General features: G+C 35.8%; 1 pseudogene; it reads left to right on the top strand.

Moving 5' to 3' along the window:
* Positions 1 to 1,316: 1,316 nt before the first annotated feature.
* LOC107865057 lies at positions 1,317 to 14,726 on the top strand (annotated as a pseudogene).
* Positions 14,727 to 15,036: the final 310 nt, after the last annotated feature.

Here is a 15,036-nt window from a genome sequence, read left to right as displayed (position 1 = left end):
CATATCAATTTGTTTGGTTAGAGTTGTATCGATTCACTCTATATCAATATACCAATTTATTTTGTATATGTTTGCTTAGAGTTGAATCAATATACTCTGTATCAATATATCAATTTGCTATGTATCAGTATATCAATTCGTTTTGTATATGTTTGCTTAGAGTTTTATTGCTTCACTCTATATCAGCATATCAATTTGCTCTGTATTTATTTGCCATGATACAAAGAAACCAGATACAACAGATATAGGGAGAATAGACACGCTGTATCACAAGTTATTTTTGAAGTAACTATTTTGTTATATTTGTTAATTAGTCAAACTATTACTGTGATTGATAAATTAGGGCTTGAAGTACTGCTATATCTGAAATTTCATCAAGAATGAATGGGTTTGCCTTGAATTTTCTTGGATTCGATTAATAGGATTGTGACTCAGCGTGTACAGAGCCAGTATGTAAAATCGTCTATCTCTAATGAACAGGATATTGTGTAGTCAACTTAATTAAAATTTGGTTAGAGGCATAATTGACTTATGAATTAACTGAAGAAAAGTTTAATGTTCATCAACAACTCATGATTTGTTGTGTACTGAAGTATTAAAAGATGAAAAGAGATTGAGAATGAGAAACCTTTTATTAAATCCATGAGTAAATGGAAGGAGTTACAACATTGATCAACTATTCTAACTCCTGCAATTCAACCTGGAAATGGAAGAAAATAAAGGTTAAGGAGAGAGAGAGAGAGAAAGCAGAGAGGGAAAAAGTAGTTAGGAGTTAGTTGTAAGTGATTTCTAGATATTGCCTTATTCTCCCGCTTCAATTCTGTGTACTTGTTCAGTTGGTAAGGATTAGTGAGCTAGCGAATTGTTCACTACTACAACTGAGAGTTCGAAGTTTCTGGTGGGCATATATCAAGATATGGAAAGCTTTTAGCTAAACTTGGAACTTTTGTAATGAATGACATAGTTGATCGACATTTCCTGTGGGGCTTGTCAGTTGTGTTAACATTTTGGTCGACCTTATAAAGACAAACTAGCTACCAAGTTTTCACCTTTTCCTGTTTTCTTGATGGTAAGCGTCTGCTGGTAATCGGGGTTTGGCGTAGCCCTTCCATGTTGAACAATAGGTGCAATCCTCTGTATTTTGAGTTCCCTAAATTGGAATGTCCTATAGACCAACTTAATTTGCTAATATTAGGAAAATAAAATTTCAAATGTTCCTTGTTCATGGAATGTGTTGTTGTTGACATGCTTTTGGTAATATTTTTGCTACTTCAAGTAAAAGAAATCTTCATTTTTAATGCTTTTTTCACTTCAGAATGCAGACGCAAGCGGCTATATCAGCAGCACATGGTCTGCTTCACAGCATGGAAGCTGCATTACTAAAAAAAAAACACAAAAGAAAGCTGATACCAAACGGTCCAAAGATGGCTCAAAACAGCCCACAAAACATCACAAAATAGTCCACTAGAACTAGGCACAAAACGGCAACAAGAAAGCAAAACTAACTTAAGGGATAATGGATAAATAACTTGACATAAGAGAACATGTAAGATAGAAACTAAAGAGTATATTAAACTCAAAAACCCCTACAAAAATGTAAACTAACACCAAGTTCTTACGTTGACACAAGAGGGACTTTACCTCCTCTAAATACCAACGTATCAAGCCAACAATCCAACACGAGTGATTCCACACTCAAGTTGTAACCTAGTTTCAGTTTTGTGCCTCCAAAGGGAGAGGACTTGTGCTTCTTTGTGTCTTATGACTTACAACATCATCAAAAACCTAACTAATGAAACCCTACAAGGTTCTATATATAGTGTATTACAAAATAAAGTGTAAAATGACCAAAAGGCCCCTCAAAGAGTGGGGCGCCCATCAAGTGTATGGTGTGGACTGTTTTGGTGCCCTCCTTTCACACTTCAACAATGTCTTAGCTCGGGTGGACTCTTGACATACTCGTACACCTCCATCATCGTGGCCGTGCTTGTATCATCCTTCCCTTTCTGAAAAGAATTCGACCTCGAATCCAAACTTTGCAAAATCAAAGAAGAAACAAACAAGCACACATCCTCATGGCATGAGGGTTAGGGTTAGCAAAATAAACACATCAACATGTCATGCCTAGGTGGGACAAACTTGAAGTATATCCAAGGGTCCTTTGTGTTGAACATGAAAAGCTTAGTACAAACGGCACAAAGGAAGTGACTTGGATAAACACCAAGAAATAAAGAACATAGGCCGAGACTACTCCTACCATACTCTAAGATGGCACCAGAATTAAATGGTAGAAGTAACCAAGGACCTAGGTCTCGGGCACTCTCACTTTCCCCTAAGGTGTCGTTCTCAAAATTAGGCACACCATCTAGATCACTAGTGGAATATCACGAGCACAAAAGTGGTAGAGAAAGGTGTCATACAAGCCAACTTCAACTATGGTCTCCTTATGCATGTACTCACTAGTGTCAAGTTCATCAACACTAGTATGCTTAATATAGGAAACACATAAAGAACAAGTAGATGAAATTTCTAAGCATGCACCACATTTTCTTTCAAGAGGGTAATCCCCATATAGCTATAAATCTCCTTGGCAGCAAAGAGATCACACACAAAAACATTATCACAAAAACAATCACATTTCGGGTTTCCTAAACGTTCAAGCGATTCAAGGTCATCTTCACCCGATTGACTATTCCTATCCAAGACTACACATTCCCTACTCTCATCTTCCAAAAAAAGATTTCCATCTTGAGGAGGAATGTTGTCACACCATAGTGGGTTAACATATAGGCTATAGCCTTCAAGACAAGTCATACCACCATTCGCACCACTAGGTTCATTAGGAGTGAATGTACCATCTTCAAACAAGATATTATGCCTAAAGAAATTAGAATCTACCCTAGGGGCAGATTTAGAATACACATGTTTACTCTCTAAAGGACAACCATCAAGTTCCAAAGAAGTTTCAAACACATGATCATCCCTATGAGCAAGACAAATATTAGATTCCTTACCATAATACAAGCTCTCGGATTCACTCCCATTTTCAATTACATGATTTCTATGAGCAAAACTATCAATAAGGCATTCATTATACATCATGCTCAAAGAATCATGCCCTTCTATACTAGGAAAAACTGCAACTACATCCATTTGGCTACTACTAGCCACATCATAGCATTTTAAGTTCATAGGAGTGTAGGGGATAGCGTTTTTACCTTGTAGCTCACATGAGATACAACCGTCATCTTGACATATGTCTGGACAATCCACGTGCTCCCTTTGGCCTACCATACGATCCAACCTTTCATTTGCCATAGCCAAATATCGGGAAATAGTGTCAGGGTGGGCCAAAATAGCACTTGTAACATCATTGCCCAAGGTTGGAGAGGCTGAAGATGCAGGTTCCATTGCAATTGTACCTACAAATGAAACAAACTCATAAAACAAAAAAAAACAATTAGTTCAGAAACTCCTCACCACACTCTCTCTCACGTCTTGATCATCTCACACTTAGTTTCACAAATGTTGCAAGTCCGCTTGTAGTTCATGATGAGTCGAGGGGTGAGTCTACTCCTTGGTAGGAATGGATTCCTTGCTTGAAGACTCAAGAAAGTAATGTTCGAACTTGAACCAAGAAATACTACGATTCATAAACAATAAAAGCACAAAAAGTAACGCTAACATGAAGAAACGTATTCAAAAACTAATTTACAACTTAGTAGGTAGTTACTAGTTGCCAATTAGTATAAGAATCAACAAAAAAAGAAACTAAGAATCAACAACAAGAAACTAAGAATCCAAGATTTTGAGCCCTAAGTTTTGGTATTGTACGGAAATTGGTGATGTGGCGGTCTACGATTGGTTGCGGTTTTTGAAAGGTTTTTATTTTTCTAACTTTGAAATTTTGGTTCAATTTTCAATTCTTGAAGAAGTGTATTTCGGCCTTGAGGAAGAAAACATCAATATTGGAGCCCTTTTTCACATTCAAAAAGTTTGACTTGTCTTACACCTTTTGGGCAAGACACCTTTTTGAAGGGTTGGTGGCCCTTTACTCATTTGGGCACCTAGAAAAGTGTTCTTTTCCTCTTTTGGTACCAAGTCTTTTGTAGATCTTTTTGTCCCCCTTCCCTTTTGGTAGGTCTTTGGGATTTGTTTTCAAGACTAACAAAGGCTTTACTTCTTTCTACTTGGCTTTTGGATCAAACAACACTATTGAAGAGCCTTTTTGCAACTAGACATGAAGATGGTCTAGAACAACAAGAACTTTCAATATAAGTTTGAAAACCTAGCCTCACGTTGAACCTCCAAGAATCAACAACACCTTTTTCAAGGTTAATAACCCACAAAAAAATACCAATAACACGAGTTCAAACCATACCTTCAAGTTTCGGTCCACACAATAACACCAACAATGTTTAAATTCTTGAACCCGCCAATAACAGTACCACACACATGTTCAAGCTTACTTGGATCTAGACTCAAGGTGTTAGAGAAGAAGAAAACTAACACAAGAAACACTCAAAACAAGCAAGATACACCTAGATCTAGACACACAAAATTCTACCAAGACAACACAACAACAAGGACTCACTTCTCGGCCAAGAACACCAACACGTAGAACACTTTTCTTTTTGAATTTTCTATCAAACGAGCCCAAGATTGGTCTTGTGGAACAAAACCAGCCTTAGCTCTGATATCAAATGATACCAAACGATCCAAAGATGGCTCAAAACAGCCCACAAAATGTCACAAAACAGTCCACTGGAACTAGGCACAAAACGGTAACAAGAAAGCAAAACTAACTTAAGGGATAATGGATAAATAACTTGACATAAGAGAACATGTAAGATAGAAACTAAAGAGTATATTAAACTCAAAAATCCCTACAAACATGTAAACTAACACCAAGTTCTTACGTTGACATAAAAGGGACTTTATCTCCTCTAAACACCAACGTATCAAGCCAACAATCCAATACGAGTGATTCCACACTCAAGTTGAAACCTAGTTTCGGTTTTGTGCCTCCAAAGGGAGAGGACTTGTGTTTCTTTGTGTCTTATGACTTACAACATCATAAAAAACTAACTAATGAAATTCTACAAGGTTCTATATATAGTGTATTACGAAAAAAAGTGTAAAATAACCAAAGGGTGCCCATCAAGTGTATGGTGTGGACTGTTTTGGTGCCCTCCTTTCACACTTCAACAATGTCTTAGCTCGGGTGGACTCTTGACAAACTCTGATACAGAAAACAAAGCTAGAAACTGAAATTATAACTAAAGAGAGGAGATGAAGATGATAACAATGACACAAGATGAAACAAGACACAGTTTCAACACAAACACAAGGGAAATTGCATAGAAAATAAAGATAGATAGTGAGGCCAATATTATGACAAGAATTATAAACCAAGTGTATATCATACACTAAAACCCCTAATAAATGTAATAATAAAAACCACACTCTTACGGTGACCACCAAGGGAATGAACTCACCTCAAGATCTACCGTTTCCAAGCAAAGATCAATATTGGCTTTTCCAAGCCCTATGCTAAGGATGACTTTTCCAAGCCCTACAACTAAGGGTGTTACACTCTCAAAAGAGAGAAAATATGTCTTTCGATTCTTCATCCTTCAAAATCTGCAAAGAAATGAGCTAAAATGACCTATTTATAGTGTAATACAAAAGAAGACAAAAAGACCACTTTGCTCTTAATGATAGATGCGGCCATGGTGTGTAAATACACCATGTCTAATGTACAAAATGCCCTTAATTAAGGTCCAAAACCGTGAGTCCTCAATCTTAAATGCTCCAAGAAATCTTCCACTTGCGAGATTGCTTTAAGTTGTGCTCAAAACGGGTCCTCCATGCCTGTTCTTGTATTCTCGAGGTGACCAAGTCTTGAGCCTCTATGTGTTGGCCTCCAAAGATGTCATCAAAAGATAAGATGACCATTTGTCCCATATTATCCTCCCTTTCTTGAAAAGGAGTCGACCTCGAATCCAAACCTTGCAAAACCGAAGAGAGGACAAACAAATACAAACTCCTCATGGCATGAGGATTAGGGCTAGCATAACAAATCATCTCAACATGCCAAGGTTGCACATATTTGCAATATAATCAAGAATCCTTTGAAAGGAATATTAAAAACTCAATAAAAGATGTACAAAGGATTTGGTTATAGGATACATCAAGAGTGACACTTTGCTTGTCATGTAGACCAAGCAACAAGTTTGGTGCACCAACATCACCATTTCTAAATTTGGCACCGGGGTCAAATGGGAAAAGTGACCATAGACACGAGTCTCGACAACACTTCATTTTCCCGTGGTCTACACCCAAACTAAATGACATACTCTTTACAATAACATACATATCATCCAAAGCAAATAGAGAGTAGAGAAAGGTATCACTCGAATCTACTTCTACTAAGGTGCTCTCATGTGTGTACTCACTACTAGTTTCCCAATAATCACCATGAATACTCTCAACAATGAAATCACACAAAGTAGAAGAAGAAGTAGCTTCCGCAACTATACATTCCTTACCCTTAAGAGTACTCTCATCTTTCAAGAAGAGATTTCCCTCTTTAGGAGGAATGTTGTCACACCATAGTGGGTTAGCATATAGGCTATAGCTTCCAAGGCAAGCTATACCATCATTTTTACCACTAGGTTCATTAGGAGTGCTTAAATCATCTTCAAAGACATTATACCTAAAAAGAGTGTGATCTACCTCACGGACAGATTTGGAACAAGCAAGTTCCTCACTCTCTAAATGATTAATATCAAGTTTCAAGGATGTTTCAAACACAATATTACCCTAAGAAGAGCTCTTGGGTTCATTCTCACTTTGTTGACCAACATTTTTCAAATACTTCACTCACTTGAGTCCTATTAAGCACATCACATACATACTCAAGTGGTGGACAGTTTTCACAAACAAGTTGATCAACACCCATTACACAAGACGATGTACTTTTATTCAACATATAGGCTTCAACACTAGGTGGACATAAATTGATCTCACAAGAGGAGTCAATTTCGTCATCAATAGGATCAACTAGTGTATCCACACTTACAATATGTATATCATCAACAAGAGGCAAGGAATCATTAGACTCATAAATAAGTAAGCTACTACTCACACTCAATGGATTACTAGCCATACAATTATCATTCACATGTATTAAAGTGTAAGAGTTAGCTATTTTACCTTGAAGATCTTAAGTAGACTCTTTCTTGCCGTGAGGTGAAGGTCCTCCATAAGCTTGGGCAGCAACTTCATTTTGACATTGGTTGCCTTCGCTTGCCATGTTGGTACCTACATAAATGTCCATAGAAATAAAAGGATAACCAAAGTTAGCACGGTTTGGTGGTAATCCCCTCACTTCATTCAACACAACCTCTCCTTTTTCCACTCTCGGATTTCTACCTTTTACTCCCTTACTCCTCTCAATCTTTTGTCTCTCATAATAATTTAGATTGGAGTAGGTAGGCACTCTTCGTGGCTTGGGCAGCAAGTAAGTCATGAGGCGATTCCCCCATTGTTCTCTTACAACATTAGGCTAATTTTGTACGTTAGGAACTTGATGTCGTGCAAACCAATCGGCACCTAAGTATACATGACCGTAGGCCAAGGGAAGAATATCGCACCACACCTCCTCATGGTATTCATATTGGGTGAAGAAAACTTTTACCCTCGCGGTAACCTTGAACCCGTCCAAGAAGTATGGAACAAGTAAAGGCTCGCAAAATAACCCCAAGTAGTCAACCATGGATGGAATGATGTAGTTTCTATAGTACGTATCATTTAACATAATGAGGCAGTCTGATATCCCACAGATGGTCACCTTTCCGGAGTGTACACTCCTTCTCGGATCAATATTATAAAGCATACGAGTACCCCTCGGTTTTGGAGATACATACCCTTTTCTTCTCATTGGACAACCTCCACTATAGCTAGTATAACCATTCACACTATATCGACTTTGATAAGAAGTACTACAAGGTGGAGAATATGGATCTTCATACTCCTAACGTGTACTCTCATCATAGCTCTCATAAGTTTTGTGAATGAAAGGGTTATACCTAACACCAAATCTATGTTTCGAGTAAGAAGTGTAAGACTCCTTACATGCCCCAACATCATCATAAAATCCATCACGAGGTCCTACATCATCTCTAAAGTTACCATAAGCACTAGGCACTTCATTCACCTCATTTTCTCCCTTAAAACAGTAATTTTCAAATTTGCCCAAGTTTTGGTCATGGCTATTTTCATAGCCTCCGCTATCTCCCTCAACTTCATAGCCATAAAATCCCTCACTACAATCATAGTCTCCCATGTTGTAGTCACAATAATCCCCAGCTATCGAAGACATGTTCCCCTTATATTACCTTTTAAACCTACAAAATGAACAAACAAGATTAGTAGTAAAAACTCCTCACCAATACTCGTATTCACTCACTTTTGTGATCCTCACAATTTGAAGCGGCGAATATTGAAAGTTGCTTATACTCCGGTAGTCAATAAGATGTCAATTCTACTTGGCGGCCGGAATAGATTCTTGTTTGATCGACTCAAGACACAAAATAAAATTTACTTACGAACTTGAAACAAAGAAGTTACTACGAGTTAAAAAATGAGAAAAGCACACAAATAACAAAGACACGAAGAAACGGATTCAATAATTAATCTACAAAAGCACACAACTAACGAAGACACGAAGAAACGGATTCAATGATTAATCTACAACTAAGTAGGTGATTATTAGTTTCTAATTGATTCTAGAATCAAGACATGAAACTAATGAAACAATAAGATAAAACTACGAATGTAAAATTTGAGCTCAAAAATATTACGTGAACAGTAGCAGTGATGACGTGGCAGTCATGTATTGGGTCAATTTTATCAAGTGGTTATTCTCAAAGGTTCACGTCTTGGTCAAAAATTAATTTAGATTGGTGGAATTTATTTTAGGAGGGAAAATAAGTCTTTGAGCCTTTTTCAATTTTCAAGACTTGACTTTTTCTTGTACTTCTCCTTAAAACATGGACCCTTGTTTCATGAAAAAGTGGTTGAGAAGTGATGTAAAGTCTTTTGGTGGTTGGGGGTCTTTCAAGACTAACAAGTTCATACACCTTTTTCCTTCACCTTTTAGGATCTAACATTCACTTTATGTTCTAACAATATATGAAGGAAGGTGAAGAACTTCAAGAACAACAATAACCACACCAAGAACAATAACAACAATCTTCAAGAACAACAACAATTCCATCGGTCAACTTCAATCCACAATAACAATATCTCCAACACTTGGCCAAGACAACTACAACTTCAACATAATAGTTCTCAAGCCACCAAGTAACAACAATATCATGTGGTCAAGTTTAGAACATCAAGGAGAAACCACACGGCCAAAACAGTCCACCATAACAATGGTCAACAACAATGGGCCAAACTTATGTTCACAACAACAACTTTCAACAAGTTCAAGCTCAAGTTTAGATCTAGACTTAAAGTGTTAGCGGACAAGAAAACCAACACTAGAAACAACAAAACAAACAAGAACACTACTAGATCTAGTAACACAACAAATAAATCTCGGCCAAGACACAACAAGAACACAATTTTGACCAAGAACACAAACACAGACAGATTGCTATTTTTCTAGAATTTTTAGTTTTTTAACACTTATTTTTTAATTTTCTAACAAGCAAGCCCAAGATTGATCTTGTAGGAACAAGATCAAGCCATGATCTGATACCAAATGATACGGAAAAGAAAGCTAGAAACTGAAATTATAACTAAAGAGAGGAGATGAGATGTAACAATGACACAAGATGAAACAAGACACGATTTCAACACAAACACAAGGGAAATTGCATAGAAAATAAAGATAGATAGTGAGGCCAATATTATGACAAGAATCAAAAACCAAGTGTATATCATACACTAAAACCCCTAATAAATGTAATAATAAAAACCACACTCTTACGATGACCACCAAGGGAATGAACTCACCTCAAGATCTACTGTTTCCAAGCAAAGATCAATATTGGCTTTTCCAAGCCATATGCTAAGGATAGCTTTTCTAAGCCCTACAACTATGGGTGTTACACTCTCAAAAAAGAGAAAATATATCTTTCAATTCTTCATCTTTCAAAATCTGCAAAGAAATAAGCTAAAATGACTTATTTATAGTGTAATACGAAAGAAGACAAAAAGACCACTTTGCCCTTAATGATAGGTGCGGCCATGGTGTGTAAATACACCATGTGTAATGTCCAAAATGCCCTTAATAAAGGTCCAAAACCGTGAGTCCTCAATCTTAAATGCTCCAAGTAATCTTCCACATGCGAGATTACTTTAAGTTATGCTCAAAACGGGTCCTCCATGCATGTTCTTGTATTCTCGAGGTGGCCAAGTCTTGAGCCTCTATGTGTTGGCCTCCAAAGATGTCATCAAAAGATAAGATGACCATTTGTCCCGTATCACACTCGTACACCTCCATCATCGTAGCCGTGCTTGTATCAAAAGCTTTAGCTGCATCTGAATTCAAACAGGCTATGGTTACTCATAGGAGGCGTAGGAAGGTCCAACCAGTTTTAGAAGGTAGTTCTAATTTATATTGCTCGGACTCTTCGAAAATGCCATTGGGTGTGTGTCGGATCCTTCAAAAGTAGTGCATTTTTGAAGGATCCGACATGGGTGCGGCAACATTTTTGGAGAGTCCGAGCACCTTGATTTTAATTAAACATTTGTTTCTCAGTAAAAATATCACTGGAGACTCTTAGACGAAAATAGAGCAAATGTGGACTCTCCCTTTTATCTTGCAAATTAGGATGAATAGTCCTCGTAGAGCTTGAAAAGCTTGCCCTTTCCCGCCGCCCCCACCCCCATCCCCAAACTACCCAAGGAAGGAAAAGGAAAGAAAGTGATGTCCGAGTGTCAAGTCCTGAGTGACCTTAGTTGAGAGCATCCCTCTGCCTCTCTTTTTCCCAGTAAAGGGAAAACATTAGTAGAGAGATGGATAGTCCAGTGAACAGTTCACTGTTAAATCTTAAATTTGTACTGCTTCCACCAACCCTCATGCCACAACTGAAGTTAAACTAATGTAGATTTTGATTAGGAATGGTAATGTTAATAAGAGATAATTTGCTTGAATAACTGTAGAGAGTCATCCAATGTGGCATCCCTTTTATGTTATGAAGCAAGAGACTTTCATTAGAAAGCATCAAGAAGATGCATAGCATGAAAATATACAAATAAAAAGAGTGAGCCTGCTCATGTACATATGTTATGTTAAAACTAAGGAGGAGGCTCTCTCCAAAAATTGATCACAACTGCATACAGGGGCCTGATTTAGCCAAGTTAAAATATTAAGCAAACACAGAGCCTTGAGGGCATGGTTTGGAGTTGATATCCCATGGGCCAATTTTTTCTAAAAAATTTTCCCACTCTCCACAAAAATCAGCTTTCATATGATTCTTTAATACTATTAGGTGTGATCCAGGCTAGTCCAAAATTTAAGAAAAATATATTTCACATGTTTGCCACAACTGTACAGTAAAGAAAAAGAAGTCTCATATTTTCTTCCTCCATCTAAAACATAAAGCACTTATTCACAGTATGGATGTTTCTTCCACTTAAATTGTCTTGTATAAGATATGCTTTTCATATAAGATTATCCAGGATGGCATCCATCCTTTTTTAAATATTGTTCGGTACTTCTGTATCTGCTCACTGCATTCTAATTTTGTATTGCTGCTTTTGCATTCCAGGTAGAAGCCAACTCTCTCGGGATGTTCTTGTACATGTATTTGGTTTAATAGATTTAAAGACTATTTTTTCTGCTTCTTTAGTCTGCAGGTATGAGGTTTTCCTTATCTACTTAAGTAGTTGCATTAATTAAATTCAGTGTAGGCATCTCTTGAACATTGGACCTAGTTGGCTAGTCCTCTGTCTGATTTAATCAATTACCATATGATATGGTATCGTAAAAGGTGTCTAATTTTGTAGGTCGTGGAGTGTAGCAGCTAGTGACAACTATTTGTGGCAGTCGATACATATTAGCTTTTTTGGGAAGTCAAGTGACAACCCAAACATTATCAGGCTTACTCATGGTGTGGAGAGAATTTCTTTTACTCCAGAAAATACCACTGCAGCTAATGTTGAGGTTATAGAGGTATTTTCATTGGCTGCTATCCCACTTTGGTTAGGCGGAACAACTTTACCAGCTATGGTTTCATTATTTTTTCTTTGTAACCACTTGCACTATTCTAGCATTATTATTTGTCTTTCGTCATTCGGAGAGGTCTTTGCTATGTCTGCTTGTTTTCTTTTTTCTGCCCAAATCTGTATCAGTTCTTTTATATAATTGTTTGTTTATAATCAGAAGTTTCAATAAAGGCTACATCCCAGAGGGGCTTTTGCAAGCAATTGAAATCAATTGTTTGGCTGATTGATTCCAGATGTTCTAATGAATACTATGGGAAAATTTCTGATGAACATCAGATCATGCCTGTGTCACTTACCGTGGGCTTTTGCAAGCAGTGCAAATCAATGGTTTGGCTGCGTAATTCTAAGTGTTTCAATGAATGCTATGGAAAAATTTCTGATGAGCATCAGATCATGCCTGTGTCACTTGAACAGGTTTGTGAATGCTCTTTCCTCAGCGCTGTTAGGAAAAAGAAAATGTCTATTCAGATTATCTTATTTCATTATATTTCTATGTTTTTTTACCATCTTAATTATCTAAGGGAAAAGGCTCAATATACCACTGAACTATTAGAAATGACTCATTTATGCCATCCGTTAAAAGTTGGGCTCACTTATGCCATCGCCGTTACAAAACTGGCTCATCCATGCCATTACTTTTAACACCCGATTTTTAGAAAGCAGTTTTGCCATGTGGCAGCATATTAGAGGTCCATGTCATTTTAAAAAAAAATAATTTTTTTTTAAAAAAAATTTATAAAACTTTTTTTTTTATAATTTTTTATTTAATTTTTTTTAAAAATGTTGTTGGTTACGAAATTTATAGATTACATATTTCTATGCTTTTATTTATCAAATAACGAATAATAAATTTTGCATATAACTAATGTTCATGTTTTTTCTGGATTCTTATTTTTAAAAATAATTATATATATATTTGACCAATCTTCTAGGTATTTATTTATACATGAACCCAAAATATTCAAACCTGAAATTTTAGTTCATCATAACCATTGCTAATCCTTATATGCAATGATAATAAAGGACAGAATCGTATTCTTGTCATATTTTGCCAAATGAAAAAAATGATCATATTAAAATGATCAATTCAAAGACCTTAAATGGTTAACCCTTCTTAACACTTCGAAAAGTACATGATAGAGAAAGAAAAAGAATGCAAAAATATGAACAATTTCTTCCGTTGGTGCATTTTCTTTTCCTTACTTTTCCCCCCCTGTGTGTATGCATACAAAATGTATGTAGTAAAGTATTGTGTGTGGATGTGTACGTTATCATTTATTCTTTGTTATGATTAAATTTGAATTGAGATTTGATATAATATATGATCCTTGCATGCATGCATCTAAATGATTATCAAAAAAGAATAAATGATAACATACACATCCACACACAATACTTTACTACATACATTTTGCATGCGTACACACAAAGAGGGAGAGAAGTAAGGAAAAGAGAATGCACCAACGGAAGAAATTATTCACATTTTTGCATTCTTTTTCTTTCTCTATCATGTACTTTTCGAAGTGTTAAGAAGGATTAACCATTTAAGGTCTTTAAATTGATCATTTTAATATGGTCACCTTTTTCATTTGGTAAAATATGACAAGAATACGGTTCCGTCCTTTATTATCATTGCATATAAGGATTAACAATGGTTATGATGAACTAGAATTTCAGGTTTGAATATTTTGGGTTCATGTATAAATAAATACCTAGAAGATTGGTCAAATATATATATATATATATAATTATTTTTAAAAATAAGAATTCAGAAAAAACATGAACATTAGTTATATGCAAAATTTATTATTCGTTATTTGATAAATAAAAGCATAGAAATATATAATCTATAAACTTCATAACCAACATCATTTTTTTGAAAAATTAAATAAAAAATAATTTATAAATTTAAAAAAAATTAATTTTTTTTTAAAATGATGTGGACCTCTAATATGCTGCCACGTGGCAAAGCTGTTTTCTAAAAATCAGGTGTTAAAAGTAATGACATGGATGAGCCAGTTTTGTAATGGCGATGGCATAAATGAGCCCAACTTTTAACGGATGACATAAATGAGCTATTTCTGAAAGTTCAATGGCATATTTGAGTCTTTTCCCATTATCTAATCTAAAAATTACACAAATGCACAACTTATGTTTTCAATATTACAAAAATTCCCAACTCCCTAAACATATTATAAAAATCCCACATATACACAGAATGCTATGTATATGTCGGTTATGTTATGTATATTAATAGGGAGAGAGAGTAAAGTAATTAAAAAAATGGGAGAGAGTGTAATTACTTTTAAAAGATTGGTATTTATGTTATTTATACTTATCTAATTACTAGTCTAACAAGGTTTTCTCACTGATATCTTTTGCCATTGCCAGATTGTTGACTATGTAATAGTGAAGTCCTTCATACCTTCTTGGATTGTGATAGTGATTCGGATTATTCAGTTGATGGCTCACATTGCTAAAAGATCCTTGTTAATATATCAAGACATACTGCAAACAATTCGTTTAGTGAGGATTGAAAAAAATGAGGTGAAGGATTATAATTAATTTCCACTTTCAAATGGCACCGTTTGAGAGTATGCTGCATATCCATCAAATGTAACAACTAATTTGCCTTCTCTTCATTTTTGGCGCTTCCGGCTTCTTGGGGAGCTTTACATGAGATTGTCAAAGTTACATCCTTGCTAATTTTGAGAATTATAGAAATTTAGAAAGGAAAATTCCTATCAACGAAATGGATTTGAAATTGGATTCACATACAGATTGTGATTA

Source organism: Capsicum annuum, chromosome 3 (assembly GCF_002878395.1).
Source record: "Capsicum annuum cultivar UCD-10X-F1 chromosome 3, UCD10Xv1.1, whole genome shotgun sequence".
Lineage (NCBI taxonomy): Eukaryota > Viridiplantae > Streptophyta > Magnoliopsida > Solanales > Solanaceae > Capsicum > Capsicum annuum.
The sequence above is the reverse complement of the archived record's forward strand: the minus strand, read 5'-3'. Positions and strand labels throughout refer to the sequence as shown.